Source organism: Mobula birostris, chromosome 15, assembly GCF_030028105.1.
Source record: "Mobula birostris isolate sMobBir1 chromosome 15, sMobBir1.hap1, whole genome shotgun sequence".
Classification (NCBI taxonomy): domain Eukaryota; kingdom Metazoa; phylum Chordata; class Chondrichthyes; order Myliobatiformes; family Myliobatidae; genus Mobula; species Mobula birostris.
The window spans coordinates 38001321-38027689 of NC_092384.1; the positions used below are offsets into that span (position 1 = coordinate 38001321).

Consider the following 26369-nt stretch of genomic DNA (forward strand, 5'->3'; position numbering starts at 1 on the left):
TCTAGTACATCCTCTTAACATCAGCATGTTGAAGTCTACCACTCTGTTTTACACTGTCTGCATAATCGTTAGAGTCACTCTCACTGGTGAATACTGAAGCAAAATATTCATTAAGGACCTCCCCTACCTCCTCCACCTCCAGGTGCATGTTTCCTCTACTGTCGCTGATCTGTTCTACCCTCACTGGTCATTCTCCTGTTCCTTCATGTACATGTAGAATATGTTGGGGTTTTCCTTAATCCTACTTGCCAATCCTTCTCATGCTCCCTTCTAGCTCTCTTAATTCATTCTTCAGCATCTTCATGGCTACCTTGTAATTCTTCAGAGCCTTGTCTGATCCTTGCTTCCTAAAACTTAAATAAGCTTCCTTCCTCTTGATTAGATGTTCCATATGTCTGGTCGACCATGGTTCCTTCACCCTTCCCTGCTTTGATGGGACAAATCAATCCAGAACCCCCAGTGAGTGCTTCCTAAGCAACATCCACATTTCTGATGTGCATTTCTCTGAGTAAGTCTGTTCCTAATTTATGCTCCCTAGTTCCTGCTCAACTTACTCCTATCACAATTAAATACTTTCCCATGCCATCTCTTTCTATCTCTCTCCAAGGCTGCACTAAGGAGCAGGGAGTTGTCACAATTTTGGAATAATACTCCCAAAAGAGAAATATGTAATTCCAATACAGATATGAACATTCAAATGAAGCTTATGGAGAATTATCAATGTTCTGTGTGTATTATGAATGTACTTCAAGAAAGCCTTAAGTATTTCTTTCCTTTGAACAAAGTAATGTTGGTTGAATGAACTATAATAATCTTTGAATAGAAAGTAAAATGCATCCAACTTTCTAAACTTTTCTAGTCTGTCTCTTCAGTACCATACTAAAACAATCCTGCATTATCAGTAGTGCTTTTTTTAATTGTTTTTGCATAACAGTTGCTTTCCTTCATACTTGTTCCAACTGAAATAACTTACCCTGTCACTCTTAAAAATAAAGGAATGTCATCCAACATACTTTTCAACATGACATCAAAGATACTGGACATTGATTTACTGTTTAGTTTAAATATGTAAGTACATTGATTATGTTCTTAATTATTTGGATCTGAATTGCTTTGAGATGTCTTGGAATAATATAGCCATTATATAAGAGCAAGCCTTGACATTCCTCTACTTGTATAAAAATTATGTATTATGCCTGGGTGGGGGCATAAAATGAGACTAGAATGTGATAGCAAGCTTCTTTGCATCCATCAAAATGTGAAAGAGGCTCACTATTGCAAGAGAAGTAAGTACAATCTCATCCTTCAAGTTGTACCTTAGTAATTTTGACTACATAGGATACTCTTGCAGTCTTGACATGCCATGATGTGGGGGTGTGTGATTTGATTTAAATATAAGTATCCTCTTTCAATTTCTGTTGTTTGCTCCATTGATACTCATAAATGACTCATAATGGTGTAATACTGAGGCTTTATAAGGCATTGGTCGGACCACACTTGGAGTATTTGTGCCCCTTATCTAAAAAGATGTGCTGGCATTGAAAACTGTCTAGAGGAGGTTCATGAAAATGATTCAGGGAATGAAGGGGTTAATGTTTGAGGAGCATTTGGTAGCTCTGTCCTATATTCGCTGGAGTTTAGAAGAATAAGGGGGAACCTCATTGAAACCTATCAAATATTGAAAGGCAAAATAGAGTTGATGTGAAGAGGATGTTTTCTATAGTTGGAAAGTCTATGGCCAGAGGAGAGGGCAGAGCCTCAGAATAGAGGGACGTCCATTTAGAACAGTGATGAGGAGAAATTTCTTTAGCCAGAGGGTGGTAAATCTGTAGAATTCATTGCCATAGGCAGCTGTGCAGACCAAGTCACTGGGTATATTTAAGGTGGAGGTTGTTAGGTTCTTGATTGGTCAGGGTGTCAAAGGTTACAGGAGAAAGCAGGAGAATGGGATTGAGAGGGATAATAAATCAGCCATGATGGAATTGCAGAGCAGGCTCGATGAGCCAACTGGCCTACTTCTGTTCATATGTCTTATGAACTCTGATAGTTACCTAAAGAGACAAAATACTGCTGACAATGAGATAGAGCAAGAATTACCTAAAGGGTAGACAAAAGATCCTTTTGGGGAAAAAAAAATCATCAGTATTGTGATAGAGGAAAAAGTGGGGATCAAGTTTATTTTTCCATCATCTTTATTCCCCTTGTGCAACAGCTTGCATCCATTTGGTATTTTGACATTCATATTAGAAATGGCCATCTGTATATCATTCTCATGAATTGTGGAATCAGGTAACATATGCCTCATATTTCAGTCTTTTCAGAATGTAAGAAAGTTATTTGCAGTAAAGGAGGAAATGTAGGTTATGCAACCACAGTTGTCTGTCTTAATATAGATCAAAATAATTTTCAATCAAATGGAATTTTAAAATTAATAATGAAGAGTTTTATAACAGTCTTGATTTTTTATTTAATATTAAGCTGTCAGAGTTTGCTCATGACCTTGAGTAAAGCTTCCTGCAGATTGTTTTTTTAAAAATTGGTAGCTCTTGGACACCACTTCCATGAAATTCTATCTAGCATGAACAAAGAAACTTAGCAGCCAATACTTGAAGTATCAGTTTTTTAATGTTGTTGCACTTACGCTGAATTTTGTAATATTGATTAAGAAAATGCAGTCCATTTATTTGTTTTATAAGATCAGAGATCTGTGGATCCACCCTTAAATACTGGAAGAGAAAGAATACTTTGAACCTTTTTTTTGTAAAAGCAGTAGGTTCAACTAAAGTTCTCATCAGATTACATCTCTCTAAAGATCATGATGGAGTTCTAGAAAATACTGTCTTTAATGGCTGCACAGGGAATAGCTAATTGCATCTTATAGATTTGTGTGGTTGGTACTCCTTAAGTTGCTGGCATTTGCAAACTTTAAAAAGTTTGTGATACATTGTTCACAATCTATTCACTGCAATACAAGTGGTTCCTATTGTGGTGGCAGCCAGAGAAGGTGGATTTTATTTCCTTCACTTGAACAATAAGGAAATCAAAGCCATTTTGTTTGGCTACTACCATCTACTGTTTCTTGACCATTGATTTCTTCAGTGCTTCGGTATACATATCCTGACAACTGTATTTTGAGCTAGTTGTACAACGCCTTCCTTGAACCTGTCAACCTCTTCCCCTTAAATTAGGTTTCTCCTCAAATCTGCTTCTCTAACTATGCTTTGATATTTGCACTTAGTTTGTTGCTTTGCACGTGTGTGTTTTGGAATGACTTCCAACTCTAGAGGTCCAAAATTATTGCTCTTGTTATATCTTCCAGGAGGTATGATTACTAGTTCCTGCCAGAATCGTGGTTTTGATATGCAAAGATACGAAGCTCAATACTTGTAGAGAGATTAAGGCCTTGAAGGCTAACATAGTACATAAACCGGCAGTTGCCGCAGGTCAGAAGTATGTTGAGTGAAAGAAGGTAGTTTTGTTTTATGTCGATTTGCACAGCAAAGAGAAGTCCTTGGTATCAGCCTTAACATCCAGACCCCAGGCTATAGAACAACCTGCTGTCTATTGCACTCATGCCACTTTCCATTGCTAAAGGCAAAGACTTACATTTTGGCTAGTTGGTCAAAAAATTTAAGAATTGAATTAGATTGGTTGGGGTACCAGAATTTGAATTAAAAGTGTTGAAAGTCTGAATTGGAAAAGAAAATTATATTCATTTATATTGTCTCCATGAGGTTTTGTTAAATGAAAATCTGGGTTTATGAATGTGGCTTTGTTAAAAGTCAAAAGTGAAGTTTTTGAAATTGACAGAAGAAACTGGGAGCAAAGGGAAGCATCATCAATCAGCAAACAAACATTAATACTAGAAGAAACAGCCAATGGGTTTAATAGCCAGATGGGTTTTTTAAAAAATATTGATTACTGATGAATAATGAGCCACAGTATGCTTCAAACTAGCTCCTGGCTACTAAATTTATTAAAGGTAAACTACTTCAAGCCACAGAAGAACTACTTTTGCCAATTTGATTTGCCCAAATATGTAAGAAGATTTAGGTCGTCCATTATTATAACATGTTTGCAAAAAGCTATGCTTGTTTCATGATTAATATTTTCTCCCACTGTGAAGTTGCTGCTTGTCTAGCTACAAATTATTCCAACGAAAGTTTTTCTCTTTTGCTTTCTTTATTTCCACCCATTTTCATACCTTCTCTTTATACCTTGCTGTCCTATTTTCACTACTTAACCACATTAAATGTCAAGCATCTTGGCATATTTCATTGCCAACGGTGTACGGAAGTGTTTCCTAAATCGGAAACAAATTCAGAAATCTGAGGGCAAAGGGACTTGGGAGAACTTGTGCAGGATTCCTGAAAGGTCATTTTTCAGGTTGAGTCAGTGGTGAGGAAGGCAAATAAAATGTTAGCATTCATTCCTAGGGGACTAGAATATAAAAGCAAGGATCGAATGCTGAGGCTTTATAAGGTTGGCAAGTCTGCATTTGCAGTTTTGTGCCCCTTATCTAAGAAAGGATGTGCTGGCATTGGAGAGGGCTCAGAGGAGACTCACGAGAATTGTCCCAGGAACGAAAGGAGTGTTTGGCTCTCGGCCCTGTACTCTTTGGAATGTAGAAGAATGTGGGTGGGGTGGTGGGGGGAGGTGGAGTATTTTATTCAAACCTATCAAATATTGAAATGCCTAGATAGAGTGAATGTGGAGAGGATGTTTCCTATAGTGAGAGAGTTAAGGATCGGAGGGCACACAATATAAGAATGCCCCTTTAGAATAGGGATGAGGAGGAATTTCTTCCGTCAGAGAGTGGTGAATCAATGTCACAGACATTTGTGGGGGCCAAGTCATTTGGTACATTTTTAGCAGAGATTGATAGCTTCTTGATGAGTAAGGGTATCAAAGGTTACATGGAGAAGGTGAAAAAGTGGGGTTGACAGGGATAGTGGAGGGGTGTGGGTGAAATTGCAGAGCAGACCCGATGAGCTAAATGGCCGAATCCTGCTCCTATGTTGTATGTCTTATGATCTAATATTGGGAACTGTCCAATCATGTCTATTATTGAATGCATCATACTTTTCTTTTGTCTATATTGCTATGAATATTTTATGTTTAGATAAAGTACCTTTAATTTTAACCTTTTACAATTTTTCCTTCATATGGTCGTATTGATTGAATGGTTACTGGCGTAGTTTACCGATGTAGAATTTATTTGGTGCAGCTTAAATGTTGTTAAGAGATCATTGAAGTATTTTACATTTCCCCTTCCACAGAGCTCAGTGCATCAAGTATTTTGGATCCTTGGAGTTGTAGGAAAGGGAGTGTGACTAAATATTTGGGAAAGTAGATAACTTAATTTTGAAAATAAAAAAGGAGTCTGTGTTGTGTTGTTAATTTGGTTGGGCCCTGCTGCTAAAACTGTGCTACTTGTGATGTGATGAGCGTAGAAGACACGGTACAGGTGATTTGTAACTGAATTTCAGGAGTGACACAATTTGATCCGGAATTATTTGCAGTCTGGTTCCTTTAAGGAGAGAAGTGTGATTTTCAAATACAATTCGATCTCTATGCAATTGCCATTTCCTTTTACAGTCTGCTTATCAATATGCAGGTAGCTGGTCTTGAATTTTTTCTTCAGTAACTTCCCTTCACCTCAACCTTAAAGTCCTAGTTGCAGTGCAGTGGTCACATGGATTTTCTCCCTCTTTTTTTAGTACAGGTGAAATAAAATTAGGTAGTTGTATTTTACATGATCTTTGAGCCATGTATTTGATTCTTTGATCAGTTTGAGCAAACGTCTAAGGTTCTACATTTGAGTTTTGACCCAGCTGCTGAAACTCAGTAGAGCCAAATTCCTGGTTTCAACAAAGTTGTTAGTTTCCATGTGGGCCTGATGATAGGACAATTTCCACTTGTAATTCATTTGTCTTAAGTGCTTTCAACTATTTGAACATTTGATTGGGCACAATAGAAAATTTTTGTCTTGTAATTTTAGACTAATTGTCAGAAATAGGTGGTGTAAAATACAGACAGGAGACATAACAGACTGCAAATGCTGGAATGTGGAGTAACAAACAAGATGCTGGAGGAACTCAACTGGTCAGGCGCATCTGTGGGGAGAAATAGACAAATCAATCTCCATTTCCTTCCAAAGATTCTGCCTATTCCACTCAGTTGTTAATGTAAAGGATACATAGATATATTATTTGGTGTAACAACCACCATGTGTAATTAATAAATAAATCAATCAATCAATCAATCAATCAATCAATCTATGCTATTTACCCAAAAATAATAGTGGACTCTACTGGCTTTGCCATCATTTTTACTGCCTCTTTAGCATGAATTGTAGTAATTGTGAGTGTAAACAACAAGCTGCTCCAAACTGTTTCACTTGCAGAAAGGAGTCAGCTTGTTAGATAAACCTTTTAGTGCTGTAGGGATTTCATTTTGTTCTGTCTTTGTATTAAATATTGGGCACCACAGTGTGGAAAAAACATCCATGTCTGTGAGCTGCGTGCATACTTTGAATTGGCATTTGTTGGTTTTCTCTTTTTTTATTTGCTATGTACAAAAACTTCAGATTTTAAATCATGTTATTTTGCAATTTGGATTTTGAGCAATAATTGCGAAGAAAATATGCAAAGTTTAATTGAAATTGTGCATTTATTACATGTTCCCAAGGAAATTAAAAAGTAAAAATCAGAAATATTCTGGTCAAAAGTAATAATCAATGAGAGATGTGGATTTTTTTTTGTATTCGTTCAGTTTCAGATGTGCCATTGTGAGACCATTTCTTTTGAAGCTGGATTAAAATACAAGAACAAGAAAGGAAATAGGGATAATCCTGCTAATTATAGGCCAGTGAGCCTCAGGTTAATGGGAAGAAAGCTATCAGTGAGGATACTGAGGCATAGGATTTATGCACTTCAGGAAAGGCTTGGCCTGATTAGGCACAGTCAGCATGGCTTTGTGTGGGGAAGACTATGCCTCATAAATTTGATTGAATTTTTGAGTAAGTGACAAAGGAGTTTGAGAGTATGGCAGTGAACATGATTTACATGGAATTTAGAAAGGTATTTGATAAGGTCTCTCATAGTTGATTGACTCAGAAGATAAAGATGCTTGCGTTCCAGTTGAATGACGTGTTCAGATTCAGAATTGCCTTGCCTGTAAAGTACGAAGTGTAAGGGGTGGAAGGCTGTTATTCTGGCTTGATGTCTGTGTCCAGTGATGTTCTGTAAGGATTGGTGCTGGGACTTCCATTGTTTATGATATACTTTATAATCAGTAATTTAGAAGAAAATATAGATAGGTGGATTATCAAGTTTGAAGATGACACCAAGAATGGTGGAATTGTGGACAGTATAAAGGACTATTAAAGATGTTCCGTCTGGACTTAGTCCTTAAACTGCTGGAGAACAGGTGCTGTTTTCTCCCGGTAGGGATTAGTTTTCAGTTCCAAGTGCTCCTGCCACGTTTTGTCACCCTGCAACCTTATCCTTCAATCTCTTTGAATTATGGAGGACAGCATGTGTATAAATGTCTCTCTCCAGCAGACTTCATCATGATCATCATGACTCCAGTATTTCTACTATTTTTTAATGTTTCTTAATTGTACATATTTTTTTGTGTTCTATTGCTGAGCAGCAGTGAACCATCTGATTGGCCTATCAGAGTTCTCTTTGGGAACTAGTTGACTTGATCAGTGAGGGTCAAATGAAAGCAGATCATATACAGTTAATAGTAGCCCCCTTAATAGCATTAAAATATAGAGGGATATTGGGGCCCAGGCACATAGTTCGCTGGAAGGAGCTATGCAAGTAGATACGCTGGTAAAGAAGGTGTATGGCGTATTTACCTTCATTTTCAGGTGTGCTGAATATAAAAGTAAGGAAGTCCTTAATCATACTGTATTTGAGGTATTGCGTTCAGTTCTGGTTGCTCCTTCATAGGAAGGATGTAGACATTGTGGAGAGGGTGCAGAAAAGGTTCACCAGGAAGCTGCCTGGATTAGAGGGTATTGTTATGTTTGTGGTACTGGGATGCCAGGTGGCTCTGAATAACACACACAAGAGACAGAGAACTGAGGATCAAACGTGCTGCTGTTTCTTTGCTTGTAATGCATCTACCCAGAATGCCCTCCCACATTACGTTCAGTGTGTAACATACAGAGAAGTCTGACAGACACTGGTAAGGGTCAAAATATACATGAATACATAACAGGTATGAACTATAAGGAAAGGTTAGCCAAGTTTGGGTGGTTCTCCCTGGCATGTTAGAAGCTGAGGGGAGACTTGATGGAGATTTTTTTTAAATTATGAAAGGCTTAAATAGAATAGGCAGTCAGAATCTTTTCTCCATGAGAGAAATGTCAACCACCAGAGGACTTGTTTTAAGATTAGAGGGGAGATGTTTAAAGGCAACGTGTGAGGCAAACGTTTATGCAGAGAGTGGAAGGTGCTTGGAATGGGTTACCAAGGTTAGTTGTGGAAACGAGCAGTTTGGTGGAGTTGAAGATGGTTTTGGATGGACATGGATGTGAAGAGGATGGAGAGAGATGGATGATACACGGAAGGATGGCGTTTAGTGTAGATGGGCATCAAGATTGGAACAACATTGTGGACTGAATAGCCCATCCAGTGCTGTGCTGTTCTGTTAGTAAACCCGCCATTGTTATTGAAATACGTCCGCTATCCAGTGTTTATTCTCATATTTGCAAGATATTTAATCTTTTAAAAAATATTGCATTTGTATTGCTATTGTTTTGTAAATCTGTGAGAGCCCCAAACGAACTGCTGGTTTGCAGTATGGTTTGCATAAAATGTTGCTGCTTTTTGACGGCCCATAATACAAGTATAATAACAAAAAATTAATCAACTGGTGAAAGGGATTGTACATTTCTATAACTGGCTCAGACAGTTACCTTGAAGAAATTGTACAAAAGATTTTAATTTGGTATTTGCATGTAAGAAGAGCACATTGTTCATTGCATTTTCCTTCCAGTACCTTCTACTAATTTTCCTGTTTCTCATAAGGAGTTGAATTCTTCACTCAGTTCGATTCCTTGTACAACAAGTGAACACTAACATCTCACTGAAATCATCATTGTTCATGCTTGAAACAACAAAATTTTTCATTCAGAACTCATTTAATTGTTGTCCTCATTTTTGTGTTTTGCAAAACCTTAACTGGATATCAATCAAGAGGAATAGTCAGGGTGATAAAATCTATCAAAGCATTACCACAGTTATCTGGTCTGAGAATGTACTGAACACTGATATAAGATCAGACTTGAAGCTTTTCTCTCCATAATTTATCCCTGAAGAAGCATTATTTTGTCAATGATAACCTCTTGTTAACGTGATTTGTCCACTGTTAACTGCAAATAATAACATTTATTTTTAAGATTTGTAATTTTTATTTTTTGCCAACATCTGTTCATTTATAAATATATAGTATGAACTTGGATCTTTTATTTAAGCTACTAAAATCATTTTCAACGTTGTATTTGATGGCTAGTATAGGAGCTGCTTACATTTTTTTGTCATTTTGTTATTTTCGTCAATATTACAGTATTATAACAGTTTACAAATTTCTTGGTGCCTTTTGCGTTAGGCTGTGATCTCAGTTTCTAGATTTTTCCTTATAAATGGTGATAAGAGGTTCGAAGTTTTTGACAGCATTCTTTTATGTGGCTGTGATTACACTTGTTTAATTTACAGCCTAATATATTGTATTTATATGTGTGCAAGAACATTGACACAACACCTTTTCTGTAACACTAGTCTGAGCTGTGACAGTGGCTGTCAAGGTGCGATGTTTCTAGTTGTCATTAGCACTGGACTGACAGCATGCCTCAATCAATTCACAGCCTTAAAACATCTGTTAGCTCATGCATCAGAGAAAACACTTATACTAACGCTTAGTTCATTTACTGTGCGTTGAAGCTTACAATACTGTATCATTTTTGTCACATAATTAACCTTGAAAATTTTTGTGATATAATTATGATTTACATACATGAAGATTAATTCTGACTTCAAACATTATGGTCATGATTGCATTCAGTCAGTTGTGTGACAAATATTTATTTTAACAGAACTGACTGAGATTGTGGTATTTTGCTTTGCTGTCATATTAGACCTGTTGGAGTTGGGCTGAAAATTAAATGTTTGTTCATGTTATTTGTGATTCTCTTAATGCAAAGCATGAAATTAATGGTATGTACATTATTGTCTGCATTTTGTATTTTCCATATTAACTTATGTAAACTATGTTTGTCACATTTAATCCTTTCACCTGGTTGTGTAAGATAGTGTTTAGAATTGGAGCACAATGCTGTTGTCATTCTCTTAGCTTTTCTCTGCTTTCAAATGCTGTTTTTGAGGTTTTAATTGTATGTAATGAGAAAGGCTAATTTAATAAAAGTGCAGACAAAGCAATAGTCAGCAGATCTATTAAATACTTTGAAGAGCTTCTGAAGTATTTCTGAAGAGTGAGAATATAATTTGTACAAAGAATATTGTGGTTGGAAGAATATTATTGTATATTTCTCTGACTTTTGTAGTATGTTTCATTGGAATGATGGAAGATGTGAGTAAATGAATGTTTACTTTTTGATGTAACTGTCAAACATAGCAGTTTTGTTAAAAAAAATGTTCCATTGTGATTGTTTGCAGAGTCATAAAGTGCAATGAATGAGTTAATTGAATGTCAAAGTCTTAGGAATTATCTGTAGCATATAGATGTTAATGTACCTATTTCAGGCTGGTGATTTTTTTTTGCTTTCAGCTCCACTTAGAATATATTTAGTATTTTGTTTCCTGTGTAAAAGCAGTGCTGGAATTTAGTGCTTACATTCCAGTTTGCACAGCAATAGCTAACATAGTCTCACATTAGTCTGCCAAACTAGCAGCACAGGGGAGAACTTCCTGTGCAGATGATGTGAAAGTGTTTCTGTGATTTCTTCCTCTGTAGCTCTGGGAGATAAAAGACAAGCCTTTGGGGATTACTCAAGGGGACTATATTGTATTTATAAAATTGAACTAAGGTATGCAAGTGTATTTGTATTTTGTTGCACTCTGGAGAGTTATGCATGTAGAGAAACATGAATTAGCATTTTCCATTTCCATACACTGCATTAAGTGGAGGGACTGATATGAAGCTTCGCGTTTTCTATATGCTTTTGCATTACACTTTAATGGTGCACAAAACAAATGAAGTTCATGCCATTTTCTTGAGAGTCTTCTTTGCCACCAATTTTATTATGGCAATTTCTTCTAAAAGCATACCACTTCACATTTCACTTTGCCAATCTTGTGTGTCAAGTAATTCTATACAGATAAAACAAAAGCTTATATTCTTATTCATCATTATAACTGAAAACTGTTTTTCATTTACAGCATAAATTTATGACTTAATTCCTGTCTAATATAATTGATTTTGCAATAATACATTTGTATATTCAACAATAGTTAGGATTAATTTTGACTGTCATTAATTTTTACTTGGGGTATATATTGGTACAAAAGTAACATTTTTAGGTCTTCAGTATTGCACCTTTCCTTAAGAAGGAAGCCCAATTATGTTGTGGGCAAATTTCAGCAGCACGTGAGTGTAAATCTAGTGCTGTGGATGTACATTTGCAATTGTTCTACAATTCTTTTCATTTCAATCAGTTGACTAAATAATCTGGTGTTTTCAGATGACACAAAGTAGTGATTTTATACTCTGGCATAAAGTAATAATAAATATCCCAATATTAATAATAAACTCATTCAATTTCATAATATACATACATGCAATTTATTCTCACTTAATTTCTGCTGTTAACTCTTGAGGTGTCTATGCGCTTGGAATAGACAATAAAAAAACTTGTACTACTTATTTTATCACATGCTCATTTACTTCTACAATAAAATGCCTGAAGATTTCTGGGAAGCAGATAAGATCAATACATTTACTTGCAGTACAAAATTAAAACTAGATGCAGAAAAATTGATTAATGCGGAGTTAATTTTAAATAGAATTGTCAGGGAAAGTATGTTCTATCATGTTTAGAAAATTAGGTATGTAATAACTTATCTTAAATGCAGCTTTATAATACAGAGCTTGTATTAGCATGAAGAGATGTAGGTTGACAAGTCATGAAGATTTTCTTTGCTGTTTATTGAAGTACAAAGCTTCCCATGGCGCATGAGTAATGCAACTCTTTGCTAGAAGCAAAGAAAGTCTACTTGTAAGGTGGACTGAAGTGCTGCCTTCACTGCAACAAACATGGTTAAAAGGTCTACTACACATGTAACAACTGGAATAGGTGTTAGATGACCTCTTGGAAAAATGAGAAGATACCAGACACCACTGTCTTCAAAGTGTACAATGGTACCCATATTGGCTATATTGTCTCTCCCTTTACAAGTTTATCAGAATAGTCAATCTTAATAGTGAGGTTCAATTTAGGAATGAAATGTAGTAGGCAGCAGGTTTGGTACTTTGCTATGTTCTGTATCTGAAATTACTGGGAGTGGAATGGAGACAAAAGTAACACTACCCATTGGTAAGAAAGAATGAATTTGATGTAGAAATCATCTTGGTTATTTAAGTAGGAGTGTTTAAAGCTACAGAAAAAAATGTATTGACTGCAACAGTAAAATGAATCACATTTGCAACAAGTACCTGCTACAATATTCCTGTTCCATTTATAGTGAGTGATAAGCTTGTTCTGTTTCCTCCACTTACTTTACCATCAAAGAGTATATAATTGTATGATATTAAACTTACTAACAATTTCCATTTTTATTTATTACACAAAAACAAGCATTAATGATTATTTTAGATTTGTGTCTGTTTCTTTAACATCACCTATAAAAATTACGGTACATTTTCTTTTGTTATCTCCTATTAGTGGCCCCTATCAGTGCAGGTAAAGATCTCTAGTCTAGTGTCACCTCAATGGAGAGAAGTGTCTCATTTGATTTGGCCGTCCCTGTTGAGTGAACGAATATGTTTGCTATTGTGTACAAAGAATGCATAAATATTATTTCTTTACACAAACTGACTAATTACAAAATTGAACTCTTACAATCAGAAATTGAATAAAAATTATAAGTAGATTGGATTTAACACAAGAAAAGGGGGAATGTGCGGAGTCAGGGGTGAATGCATGAAATATAGTTAATGACAAGATAGTACTGGTAGAATACAGTAGTGTATTGTATGGTTATTTGGCGATGAGAGCATTTGAGGGAGAAGAAAAATAAAAGTAGTATGTTTTTAAATTTGCAATAACATCTCAAGGATTTCTTTTTTTCTGAGGATTTCAGTGTTCCTATTTTCTTCAGCACATACAACTGTGCTCTGGCTTGCTAACTGATACAAATCAGATTGTGTTTTTATTTTAATGTGGTGTATGGCTTTCAGCAAGGCATTTGACAAGGTACCCCATGCAAGGCTTATTGAGAAAGTAAGGAGGCATGGGATCCAAGGGGACATTGCTTTGTGGATCTAGAACTGGCTTGCCCACAGAAGGCAAAGAGTGGTTATAGACAGGTCATATTCTGTATGAAGGTCAGTCACCAGTGGTGTGTCTCAGGGATCTGTTCTGAGACCCCTACTCTTCCTGATTTTTATAAATGACCTGGGTGAAGAAGTGGAGGGATAGGTTAGTAAATTTGCTGATGACACAAAGCTTGGAGGTGTTGTGGATAGTGTGGAGGGCTGTCAGAGCTTACAGCGGGACATTCATAGGATACAAAACTGGGCTGAGAAGTGGCAGATGGAGTTCAACCCAGATAAGTGTGAGGTGGTTCATTTTGGTAGGTGAGATATGATGGCAGAATATAGTATTAATGGTAAGACTCTTGGTAGTGTAAAGGATCAGAGGGATCTTGGAATCCGAGTCCATAGGACACTCAAAGCTGCTGCAGAGGTTGACTCTGTGGTTAAGAAAGCATACGGTGCACTGGCTTTCATCAATCATGGGATTGAGTTTGAGCCGAAAGGGGTAATTGTTGCAGCTATATAGGACCCTGGTCAGACCCCATTTGAAGTTCTGTGCTCAGTGTTGGTTGCCTCACTATAGGAAGGATGTGGAAACCATAGAAAGGGTGCAGAGGAGATTTACAAGAATGTTACCTGGATTGGGGAGCATGCCTTATGAGAATAGACTGAGTGAACGTGGCCTTTTTTCCGTGGAGTGATGGAGGATGAGAGGTGACCTGATAGAGGCATTGATCGTGTGGATAGTCAGAGGCTTTTTCCCAGGGCTGAAATGGCTAGCACAAGAGGGCATTGGAAGTAGGTACAGAGGAGGTGTCAGGGGTCAGTGTTTTTACACAGAGTGGTGAGTGTGTGGAATGGGCTGCCAGCGACGGTGGTGAAGGCGGATGCGATGGGGTCTTTTAAGAGACTCTTGGATAGGTACATGGAGCTCAGAAAAATAGAGGGCTGTGGGTAACCCCAAGTAATTTCTAAGGTAAGGACATGTTCAGCACAGCTTTGTGGGCTGAAGGGCCTATATTGTGCTGTAGATTTTCTATGTTTAACAATCCAAAGGTAACGTGCATACCAATGCCTTGTACTCAGTGGAACTCGAAGAGATGATTTCATTGAAGTATACAGGGTTTTGAGTAGAATCAACAGAGAGGTGTTAAAGCACTTTTCCTCTGGTGAGTTTAGAACCAGGATGCATTTTCTCAGCATTTGAGCCTGGTCATTTAGACAGTGATTAAGAGAAACTTCATAACTCATATGGTTTGTGATTCTGTACTCAGGAAGCTTTGGGTCCCTTGTTATTGGCTGTAATCCATAGATTTTTAGACAAGGTATACGAGAATTAGATTGAAAAATGGATGACGTAGAGGGTAAATGCAAACTCCTTGGGCTTTATGGCTAGCATTGCAACTATTTTTTAGTTCTTTTACCAGTTCTTCATGTTTTGAACCCAATATTGATTTGTCTGTTCATGTTTTTTTTTAAAAATATTAGAGAAATCAATTAAAGAGACTGCCTTTTTCTCTATCCCCATTTCTCTCTCTGCACATACCTGCAATGTTTCTGCTGCAATTGTGGATTGTAGAAGGGGATTTACTGAACAGCTGCCAGTCAGTCTAATATCAGTTGTGTTCCAGCTCAGAATCCTCAGAACAAGTCATCGTCTCCTGAGGGACTGCCTACAGGAGAAAAAAAAATCATCAATGACATCGACTGACTGTGATAGAAGCCAAACTTTAAGCATTCACAATGGAATTGATTGTATTTTGTCTTTGCTGTTTTACTACCAAAGTTTGTCAAATCCCGCCAAATATTGCACAGAAGAGAAAGAACCAAATCGAGATCCCATTCTTGACCAGAGAAATAAGTTGGCAGAATGAAAATTTATATGAATACAATCCAAGCTGAGGTCAACATTGGATACTCAAGAATTGTTCAAAAGGATACTTTGTGACAAGTAAGCGATGTTTTCAAATGAGGTCATTTCTACTATTTTGGGTGTGCGTTGCAAGGCAGTGTATACTTTTGTGGTCCAATGGAGCTGTGGTGGGTCTCTTAGTTTAATGGCTGGAGTTAATGGGATTCCCATTTTGGAGCACCCTGTGATTTGGAAATTAGTTAGGCAGCCAGGAAGAAAGTGCAACAGTAAAATGTTAACTGGACTTAATACACACAGTATTCTGCATGCAGTCACATGGCCAATGTAGTTATGTTTCTAATTCCTTGTGGTGTCTGTATATTAGTGATTTTTTTACACTCAAGTACCCTAAATGTGGTATCCTTCATTTTCTCCAAATTGAAAAATACTTCGCATTATTTCACCTGTCATATTTTTCCCAATTTACTGGACTTAATATCTTTTATATTCTGATGCTCCTAATGGGAACATCTGTTCCTCAATGACCAGTTATGCCAGATAATGCCACCTCGTACCATGCCAGCCAGTAATGTCTCATCATGATAGTTTCCAAGACTCCTGGTTTCACCAGTCACATTAACACACAAGCAACATACACAAAAAATGCTGGTGAACGCAGCAGGCCAGGCAGCATCTCTAGGAAGAGGTACAGTCGACGTTTTGGGCTGAGACCCTTCATCTTCTTCTGAAAGAAGAGCTAGTAAGAGATTTGAAAGTGGGGGGGAGGGGGAGATCTGAAATGATAGGAGAAGACAGGAGGGGGAGGGATGGAGCCAAGAGCTGGAAAGTTGATTAGCAAAAGGGATACGAGGCTGGAGAAGGGAGACGATCATGGGACTGGAAGCCTAGGGAGAAAGAAAGGGGGAGGGGAGCCCAGAGGATGGAGAACAGGCAAGGAGTTAGATTAGATTATGAGAACACTCAGTCCTCTTTTATTGTCATTTAGAAATGCATACATGAGTTATAGTGAGAGGGCAGAGGGAGAAAAAAGAGAGAAGGGCTGGGGGGCGGAGAAGAATAATAAATAAATAACCGATGGGGAACGAGGGGGAGGTGGGGCATTAGCGGAAGTTAGAGAAGTCAATGTTCATGCCATCAGGTTGGAGGCTACCCAGACGGAATATAAGGTGGTGTTCCTCCAACCTGAGTGTGGCTTCATCTTGACAGTAGAGGAGGCCATGGATAGACATAGCAGAATGGGAATGGGACGTGGAATTAAAATGTGTGGCCATCAGACCTCTGTCCCTCTCACTGTAACTCCTTACCTGCTGTCCATCCTCTGGGCGCCCCTCCCCCTTTCTTTCTCCCTAGGCTTCCCGTCCCATGATCCTCTCCCTTCTCCAGCCTTGTATCCCTTTTGCCAATCAACTTTCCAGCTCTTGGCGCCATCCCCCCGCCTCCCATCTTCTCCAATCATTTCGGATCTCCCCCTCCCCCTCCCACTTTCAAATCTCTTACTATCTCTTCTTTCAGTTACTCCTGACGAAGGGTCTCGGCCAAAATGTCGACTGTACCTCTTCCTATAGATGCTGCCTGGCCTGCTGCGTTCACCAGCAATTTTTGTGTGTGTTGCTTGAATTTCCAGCATCTGCAGATTTTTTTGTGTTTGTGACATTAACACACAAGATTTGATTTAGATTTCCAATTTTTTTTTCATCTCTCAATTTTAAAAAGTTCTTTATAGAGAGAATGGGAATGTGAGGAGAATAAAATAACAATCTATTCTTCACAATGGCTTTGCTTCCCATTACTGAACTCCCTATACTTCCATCATAAAAACATAGGAATATCTTTGGAAGCTATTGAGGCCAAGTCCAAATTCAATTAAATTGTAGCTAATACTGTACCTCAAGTCTATTTTATAGCCTATTTCCATTTATATACATTTCCTTATTCAGGTGTCCCCTGCTTTTCGAACATTCACTTTACGAAACATCACTGTTACGAAAGACCTACATTAGTTCCCTGTTTTCGCTAACAAAAGGTGTTTTTCACTGTTACGGAAAAAGGCAGCGTGCAAAAAAAAATCAGCGCGCGCCCCGAGCAGCTGCTTTCCCCCCGGATTCGGAACGGCATTCGAGCCGGCATTGTTTAAACACATACCTGTGAGCAGCCATTTGCAAGATGAGTTCTAAGGTATCGGAAAAGCCTAAAAGAGATGTAAGGGTGTTACACTTAGCATAAAACTAGACATAATTAAGCGTTTTGATCGTGGTGAACGAAGTAAGGACAAAATGAGTTTGGCTTGTGGAAGTTGACGAAGATGATGTTGAAGAGGTTTTGGCATCCCATGACCAAGAACTGATAGATGAAGAGCTGATGCAATTGGAAGAGGAAAGGATAACAATCGAAACCAAATGAGTAATGATAAAGTATGACTTTAATTTTGAAAGGGTACGTTGGTTTAGGGCATATTTGCAAGATGGTTTGAGTCCTTACAAAGAACTGTATGATAGAAAAATGCGCGAGGCTCAGCAGTCAAGCATACTGTCGTTTTTCAAGACTTCCACATCAGCCATAGCAGACGACGAACCTCGACCTTCGACATCGAGGCAGGCAGGCATAGAAGAAAATGACCTGCTTTCCCTAATGGAAACAGACGACACCCCAGTGTCCCACCACCCCAACCCCCAGGCCGCAGACAGATACCGATTCGCAGAGACTGCAGCGGTAGCCGGGAGGCACACAGCACAGCTTTAAGAAAAAAACCGAAATAAACAAGCTAATTAATTAGGTGCCGCCTGACACGTAATTGTCGGCCCAGATCAGAGGCGACGCAATCGGCAATGGCCTCTGAACTGGGCCGCCAATTACATGCCGGGCGGCACCTAATTAATGAGCATGTTGATTTCGGCTTTTCTCTTAAAGATGTGCTGTGTGCCTCCCGGCTACTGCTGTACCCCTGCATGCTTCGCGGATTGGTATCGGGTCACTGTCTGGAGGGTGGGGGCCACTGCACCACCCCAACCTGCGACGACTCAGCCTAACTCACCATCATCAGTGTGCTCAGTGTCTTCCAAATTCCCGTAAGTGATACTACACTGTACATACATTATTTCTACTTTATATAGGCTGTGTATTTTTACGTGTTATTTGGTATGATTTGGCAGCTTCATAGCTTAAAGGTTACCAGAGAGCGCTTGCACCGTGTTTTTGCCGACAGCGCTTGCCTGAGATTTTCACTACGGAGAACAGTTCTGGCAATGATTGTGGAAAAGTATTTCTACTTTATATAGGCTGTGTATTTATCATATCATTCCTGTTTTTACTATATGTTACACACATCAAAGTTGCCGGTGAACGCAGCAGGCCAGGCAGCCTCTCCAGAAAGAGGTACAGTCGACGTTTCAGGCCGAGACTTTGTCCTGACGAAGGGTCTCGGCCTGAAACGTCGACTGTACCTCTTTCTGGAGAGGCTGCCTGGCCTGCTGCGTTCACCGGCAACTTTGATGTGCATTGCTTGAATTTCCAGCATCTACAGAATTCCTCGTGTTTGCGTTTACTATATGTTACTGTTATTTTAGGTTTTATGTGTTATTTGACATGATTTGGTAGGTTATTTTTGGGTCTGTGAACGCTCACAAAATTTTCCCATATAAATAAGTGGTAATTGCTTCTTCGCTTTACGACATTCCGGCTTATGAACCGTTTCATAGGAACGCTCTACCTTCAGATGGCGGGGGAAACCTTTGTGTGAAATCTGTTGGTATCAGTCTTAAATATTTTTGCAGTGTTTGGGGTGGAAAATTCTGAAGGATTTCAATTTCTGTGTAACGGTGTTTGCATTCATCTCAGTCCTGCATGGCCGATCTCAAACTGATATTATGCTGCTTGATTATGGTTGTTCAGCAAGAAGAAATAGTGTGTATTATCTTGTTATTCCTTTTCATAATTTTGTTTTAATATGATTCCCTCTCTTTCTTCCTGAATAAAATTTCATTGCAGGGCCCTTGGGTTGCATTGATATACTAAACAATCTTGGGTTGCAGGTCCACAGTTCTTTGAAGGTGGCAACTCTAGTAGAAAGGGTGGTAAAGAAGGCATACAGCCTACTTTATTCAGGGCATTGAGTATCACATTCAGGAAATCATGTTGCAGTATAAAACCTTGGTAAGGCTACATTTGGGGTTTTGTCTGAAGTCCTGGTCATCAGGTTTTCAAGAGGGGCAGAAGAGGTTCACTGGGATGTTGCATGAATTAGAGAGTATTAGCTTAAGGAGAGATTGAACAAGCTTGGATTGTTTCCTCTGGAGTGTTGGAGGCTGAGGGGCAACTTGATAGAAGTGTATATAGCATTGTAGGAGGCATAGACAGGTTAGATAGTCAGACCGCCCCAGCATGGAAACATCAAATACTAAAGGACATAGATTTCAGAAAAGGAAGGGAAAGTTTAAAGGAGATGCTCAGGGTAATTTTAATTTTACAAAGAAAATGCTAGATGTTTGGCATGCACCACCAGGAGAGGTAGTGGAAACAGGTATGTTACTTTTCAGGAGCAGGGAATGGAGGAATATAGATCATGTACAGGCAGGTAGGAATAGTTTAACTGACTTGTTCCTTTGCTGCATTGTTCTATCTTCGAACCTCCCAGTGAATATTATCTGTACTCACCTGCCTATCAATAAATATCGTCTGTCACCAAGAAGAAATTATCCTTCCTTTGTTATAGGGATTAAAATTGAAGTCTAGTCTTATTAAACAATGTACAATTACAGCAAGATTTTTACCGTAGTAATTAAATACTTCACCATTGAACTGCTTGCTGTAGCTCAGTGTTAATTTTCTACATTTCTTGAAACAGTATATTAAGATTTAGCTGTCAACCAACATTTATTAGTTTCTCAACTTTTAAAACAAAAATTGTTTTTGTCTTCTTACTAAAATTTAGTACTTGACATATTCTAACATTATATTCCACTTACTAACTTGTTGCCTATTGACAGGGTGTGTCATGGGCACATTGATTTTTGGATCAATGTCTACCCCTTTACTCTCAATGCTATATATATATATATATATATATATAATGTGTGTGTGTGTGTGTGTGTGTGTGTCCCGCTTTTCAAACGTTCACTTTACGAAACCTCGCTGTTATGAAAGACCTACATTAGTCACCTGTTTTCGCTAACAGAAGGTGTTTTCACTGTTACGATAAAAGACAGCGTGCGCCCCGAGCAGCCAAGCTCCTCCCCCGGAACTGCATTCTCTCCGGCATTGTTTAAACACGTGCCTGTGAGCATCCGTTAGCAAGATGAGTTCTATGGTATCGGAAAAACCTAAAAGAGCTCGTAAGGGTTTTACAGTTAGCATAAAACTAGACATAATTAAGCGTTTCAATCGTGGTGAGCGAAATAAGGACAAGGTGAGCTTAGCTTGTGGAAGTTGACGAAGATGATGTTGAAGAGGTTTTGGCATCCCATGACCAAGAACTGTTAAATGAAGAGCTGATGTAGTTGGAAGAGGAAAGGATAACAATTGAAACTGAATGCAGTAGCAAACGGACCGAAAGTGAAGTCGTCCAGGAACTGTACGTGAAGCAACTGCATGAGATTTTCGCTTCAATGATTGCAGAAAAGTACGACTTTAATTTTGAAAGGGTATGTCGGTTTAGGGCATATTTGCAAGATGGTTTGAGTCCTTACAAAGAACTGTTATGATAGAAAAATGCACGAGGCTAAGCAGTCAAGCAAGCCTTCCACATCAGCCACAGCAGACGACGAACCTCGCCCTTGAACACTGAGGCAGGCAGACATAGAAGAAGATGACCTGCCTGCCCTGATGGCAACAGATGACGATGAGATGACACCCCAGTGTCCTACCACCCCAACCCCCGGGGCCGCAGACCGATACATTGCCACAGAGAATGTAGCGGTAGCCAGAATGCACCCAGCACATCTTTAAGGAAAAAGCCAAAATAAACAAGCTAATTAATTAGGTGCCGCCCAGCACGTAATTGTCGGCCCAGATCAGAGGCGATTGCCGATTGCGTCGCCTCAGATCTGGGCCAACATTTACGTGCCGGGCAGCACCTAATTAATTAGCTTGTTTATTTCGGCTTTTTTTTAAAAGATGCGCTGGGTGCGTCCCGGCCACCACTGCACCCCTGCAAGCTTTGCATATCGGTATCGGTTCACTGCCCGGGCGTTGGGGACCACTGCACCATCCCAACCTCCAACAACTCAGCCTACCGCACCGTCATCAGTGTGCTCGGCACTGTCTTCCCAATTCCGGTAAGTGATACTACACTGTACATACATTATTTCTACTTTATATAGGCTGTGTATTTTTATGCGTTATTTGGTATGATTTGGCAGCTTCATAGCTTAAAGGTTACTGGAGAGAGTGTTTCTGCCAAGAGCACTTGTGCCATGTTTCTGCTGAGAGCGCTTGCCTGAGATTTTTGCTACGGTGAGCAGTGCGGCAACGATTGTAGAAAAGTATTTCTACTTTGTATAGGCTGTGTATTTATCATATCATTCCTGCTTTTACTATATGTTACTGTTATTTTAGGTTTTGTGCGTTATTTGGCATGATTTGGTAGGTTATTTTTTGGGTCTGCGAATGCTCACAAATTTTTTCCATATAAATAAATGGTAATTGCTTCTTCACTTTACGACATTCTGGCTTACGAACCGTTTCATAGGAACGCTGTACCTTTGAATGGTGGGGGAAACTGTGTGTGTGTGTGTGTATGTATATATATGTCATTATTTTATCTATCAAGACTACAATTTACCATTCTGCAACAATACCCATTCGGCTCACATCATTGTGGTTTTCACTGTCGATATGTTCTCTCACCGACTTTTATTTCAAAGAATGCATTCAGATTCAGTGGATTCCAGTTAATTGGTTAATCGGGCAGCCACTTTTTTTGGGACAATTTCTAAACAGGGTCAATCAGTTGCATGTGTGTTCAGAAAGAAGCAATTTTTATCACTGATAGTTGACGATAAGTAAGCATCAAGACAATTCAGAACCGTTTTGCTCACTATGGTTTCAGGCATTCAGGCTTGGGAAGGCCAGAATCAGAAAAAATAAAACAATTTCACTACAACAACAAGTTAAGAACAACAAAGAATTTGAAGATATCAACAATCATCTTGAATATTACAATGAAAATGAAGATTTGGAAGATGCAGTTGTCGAAACTAATGTATGTAACAGTCCATTATGTGCACTAAGTGACTGCGCTGATTTTTCTGTTCAAAAGAACACGGCAACGTACACCAGATGAATTCCTTCATTGATAAATGTTAGGAATCAGTAAGTTTTTTAGTACTGCAGTAGTATGGTAGTGTTCTAATTTGTCCATATTTCATTTAAATACACGATAGGTTACTCAGTTAAATGGATGTTTGTCTATTTCCATGAAACTTTGCCTAATTTGGGCCGCCACTTCATTGGGTTAACTGGTCCACTGTATTATCAAGTCTTTAGTAAATCAGTATTATTTTAACAAAGAGATCTGAGAAAATTGTACATTCAATGGCTTTCTTTTGAACAAATCAGTTCTTAATCAGCTTCATAAAGTGTGGAGTACCAGAAGTAACTTGATCAATGAATCTAACGTTCTCATGTCTGTGTCTATCTAGACATCTGGTTCATTATCATTATCACTTCACTTAATCTATTTGTCATTATTAGGAAAATGGAGCTTTGTAATAAATTAAGAAATTACCGATGGTAAATTGTGGTTTCACGAGATTGATTTAGAGGACTGCAAGGTTAATTGATGAGGAAAGATGTAGTCAGGCAAAAGATTCAGAGAATGATTGCAGGATGAATGCAAAAGCTGCAGTTTCCTCTGGCTGTAGAAACCTGGGGTTAGGATGTAGAATGAGGGTAAATTTTTCGGCCATTTAGGACTGGAATGTGAAGAAATTTGTTTATTCAATGACAATCAGAGATTGTGGGTGCTCAGTCACTGAGTATACTCAAAGTTGATATTGGTATATTTCAGGGTGCCGTGGGAATTAAGCAGGCTTGGATGTGAATTAGAGTAATACCTGTAAACTTGATGAATGGTGGCACAATTTTGAGGGGCCCAGATGCCTTTTCCTAACCTCTTAATTTTTGTGTTTTTATTGATTAAATATAGTGGATTCTGGTTAATAGGGAGACATCGGGACCAGTACATTTTGGCCCAGTTACATGCCTACCCCAAATAACCAAAGTTTCATTAAATATAGTACAGAACAAATTACAACACTACCAGTATTGCTACTTCAATATTATGAAACTGTATTATTCCTATTACTTAACAGCAGAGAATTCATCCAGTATACACTGCTGTGTATGGCATGTCCAGGGAGGGGTAGTGAAAGGGCTTGTAACGTCCATTCTGGGGAGCTTACTCACCTTTGATTCCCACCGGACACTCAGCTCTTACCTGTGCTTCCAAGTAACTGTATATGACAGTGACCACACCCCGGTACACCAACTCGACATACGGACTAAACAAGGGAGGGTAGCTGGCGGGCCTCATACCCAGGTGAAATATGGGCATGCTATCCTAGAATGTGAGTGGATGAGATCAACAATGAGATCTAACAGCAAAGAAGGCAATTCTGCAACACTTTTGGGGACAGCAAAGTCATCACAGAAGAAGTTATGGCTACCTATTGTAACCAAGGAAAATCCCAGTTTGTGACAACTACTCATATCACTGGACCTGGACTTCTGAGGTCAACAGAATGGAACTATCCCAGTACAACAGTTTTCCACTTTGCTGCACCAGTTTCACTGTCATTGTCAGATACGATGAACAACTAACATGCTGCCAAGTTCTTTTAATTGACAGTCAATCAATAAAATTAGTGCAGGCACCTAGTGTAGATAATGGATTGCCTTCTTACAATGCTTTCGACAGTTGCATCCTCCAAATCTTCATTTTCATTGTGACGTTCAAGATTATTATCATGCAGGCCCTCCATTTGTCAGGGTCAACCATGGATGTTACATCCTGGTTGTCATATGAAAGTCTGTATGCAAGCCAGGGGGGTATGATAAGGAGAGCAATCTGTTGTCCATGCAGCAGGTTCTCCCTCTCCATGCAACTGAAGAATCCAAAGGAATGACAGAGTCTGATACAGGTTGACACCAGCGTCGTCACAGGAGTTGCCAGTCAATATTGAACCCAACGTAGGATTGCATTCGGCACACCAGCTCCATATTTTTCCTCTGGGTTTACTCCTGAAGCCTTCCCCATGAGTGGGGATAGCCGCAAGACAGTGGAGGTTTGAGATCAGAGTTTTTATTCTCCTGGATGAGCTGCCAACCACAACTGATGAACCCCATTTGCCCGAGATGATTATCAATGCTTTCAAGTTCTTCGTAGGTCCTGACTTGTTGAAGTAGTGAAATCATTTCATTTTCACTCTCAGCCGTTTCTGGCATCTCTAAGCCTGAATGCTTGAAACTGCTGGTAGCAAACCAGTTCTGAATTGTCTTAACTGCTTATTTCTTGCCAACTGTCAGTGACTCAAATCGCTGCTTTTTGAGCACAAACACACGCAAATGACACTATTTTAAAAACTTCACTATAAACATGGTGTAGTGCCTGACACTAGTTAGAAACTATTCAGCAACAGCCTCTTGTGCCAGTTAAGTGGCATGGTGTCCCATATAAGCGGCTGCCCCAATTAACTAATGGACCAATTAACCGGAACCCACTGTACATGCTTTGAAATCTATGGAGACACATGACAGCGTAAAGAAAAAATCTCTTGCATGTGATTCCACTAAACAGCTCATAAGTTATTTTTTCATCTCGATTAAGGTCTAAACCAGGCCAGTACGAATGGCCTAAGCTCACCCAAACCCAAAATGTTTGCCAGAATATGTACCTGTGCGAGACAGGCACTCTATTCATATTCTGTTCCCAATATTCTATTCAATCCTACATGTTCCCAATACTTTTCTGGCTCTCATCTGATTTTTTTAAAATACTGTATGGCATTCTTGAATGTAGTCAAATTTGATATTGAAAATATTTGGCAGCTCAGGTCCTGTTGTTCAACAGTGATAATTATACCATTATCTTCAGGGCTATTCAGATACATTTTTTTTTGTTTTTAATGTACAGTAATTTGCTTTTCACATGAAAAGTTCCCTCAGCACCTGCATCGTTTTGCTTACTATCTCATCTGAACCCAGCTTGGATAATTTTCTCCACCATACTTAAATGTGATCTGATGCTCTCCTTTTTGAAAAGAACAAAAATATGGCTTCATAGAGGACCTAGGAGATTACATAGTGTCATGGCATATATAATGTTAAACTTGCAGGAATAGCTTTTTCTTGTACATTTTGCATTCTTATTTCTGACATCTATATACTAATGAGTTTCTTTATCTGGACAAAGGGCCAATTTTTTTGTAATCAGAAGGGACAAATTTAGGTGGCCTTTGCTCCCAGCTGCGTTTCTTTTTGAAATTGAACGTTATTTGTTCGAACACTAAGTCACTTCTAGCCTATGTAGTTTCTGATAACCTGATGTCTCTCCTAAAAATTTAAAGCCAAGAAAATAGTTGTGCTTCCATCTTTTTAAATATTACTTATCTTGCTGCTTTATAGTTTTTAGATGATCAAAAATTAGTTAGCCAGGAAATGGGCTCATATGAAAGGCTTACTTTATCCAATTGCAGAGTGCTTTAAACCCAATTTAAATACTTTAGAAGTGTACTGTTGTACCTTGGGAATCGTAGCTTCACATCAAGGTTCTACAGGTAGAAATGTGGGAATGCCAGATAATAGAGTAGAATAATTCTATGTGGCAAAATGATGTACCATTAAATTGATGAATTGGATATTTAAAGCAGCGGATAAGGCTATCAATTAAGTAGTGGCAGGGTTCAATGAAGGAAATTAGAGGTTTTAGGTAGTCTCTATAAAAATGTAATAATAAGCAGGGGCTAATGAAAAGGGTTTAACTTTGAACATGCATCAG

General features: G+C 38.6%; 1 protein-coding gene and 1 long non-coding RNA gene across 12 annotated transcripts in view; one reads left to right on the forward strand and one right to left on the reverse strand.

Annotated features, from left to right (window-relative positions):
• Nucleotides 1–26369, forward strand: part of znf423 (zinc finger protein 423) — a 403580-nt gene that overhangs the window by 233806 nt on the left and 143405 nt on the right. The gene's annotated exons all lie outside the window — the stretch shown is intronic.
• LOC140210557 (uncharacterized) overlaps nucleotides 9046–26369 on the reverse strand; it is a 42861-nt gene continuing 25537 nt past the window's right edge. Inside the window, exons 2-3 of the long non-coding RNA XR_011889256.1 lie at nucleotides 15053–15179; nucleotides 9046–11342 (exon numbers count right to left, since the gene is read on the reverse strand). This is a non-coding gene — a long non-coding RNA (uncharacterized lncRNA). The remainder of the gene's footprint in view (nucleotides 11343–15052; nucleotides 15180–26369) is intronic.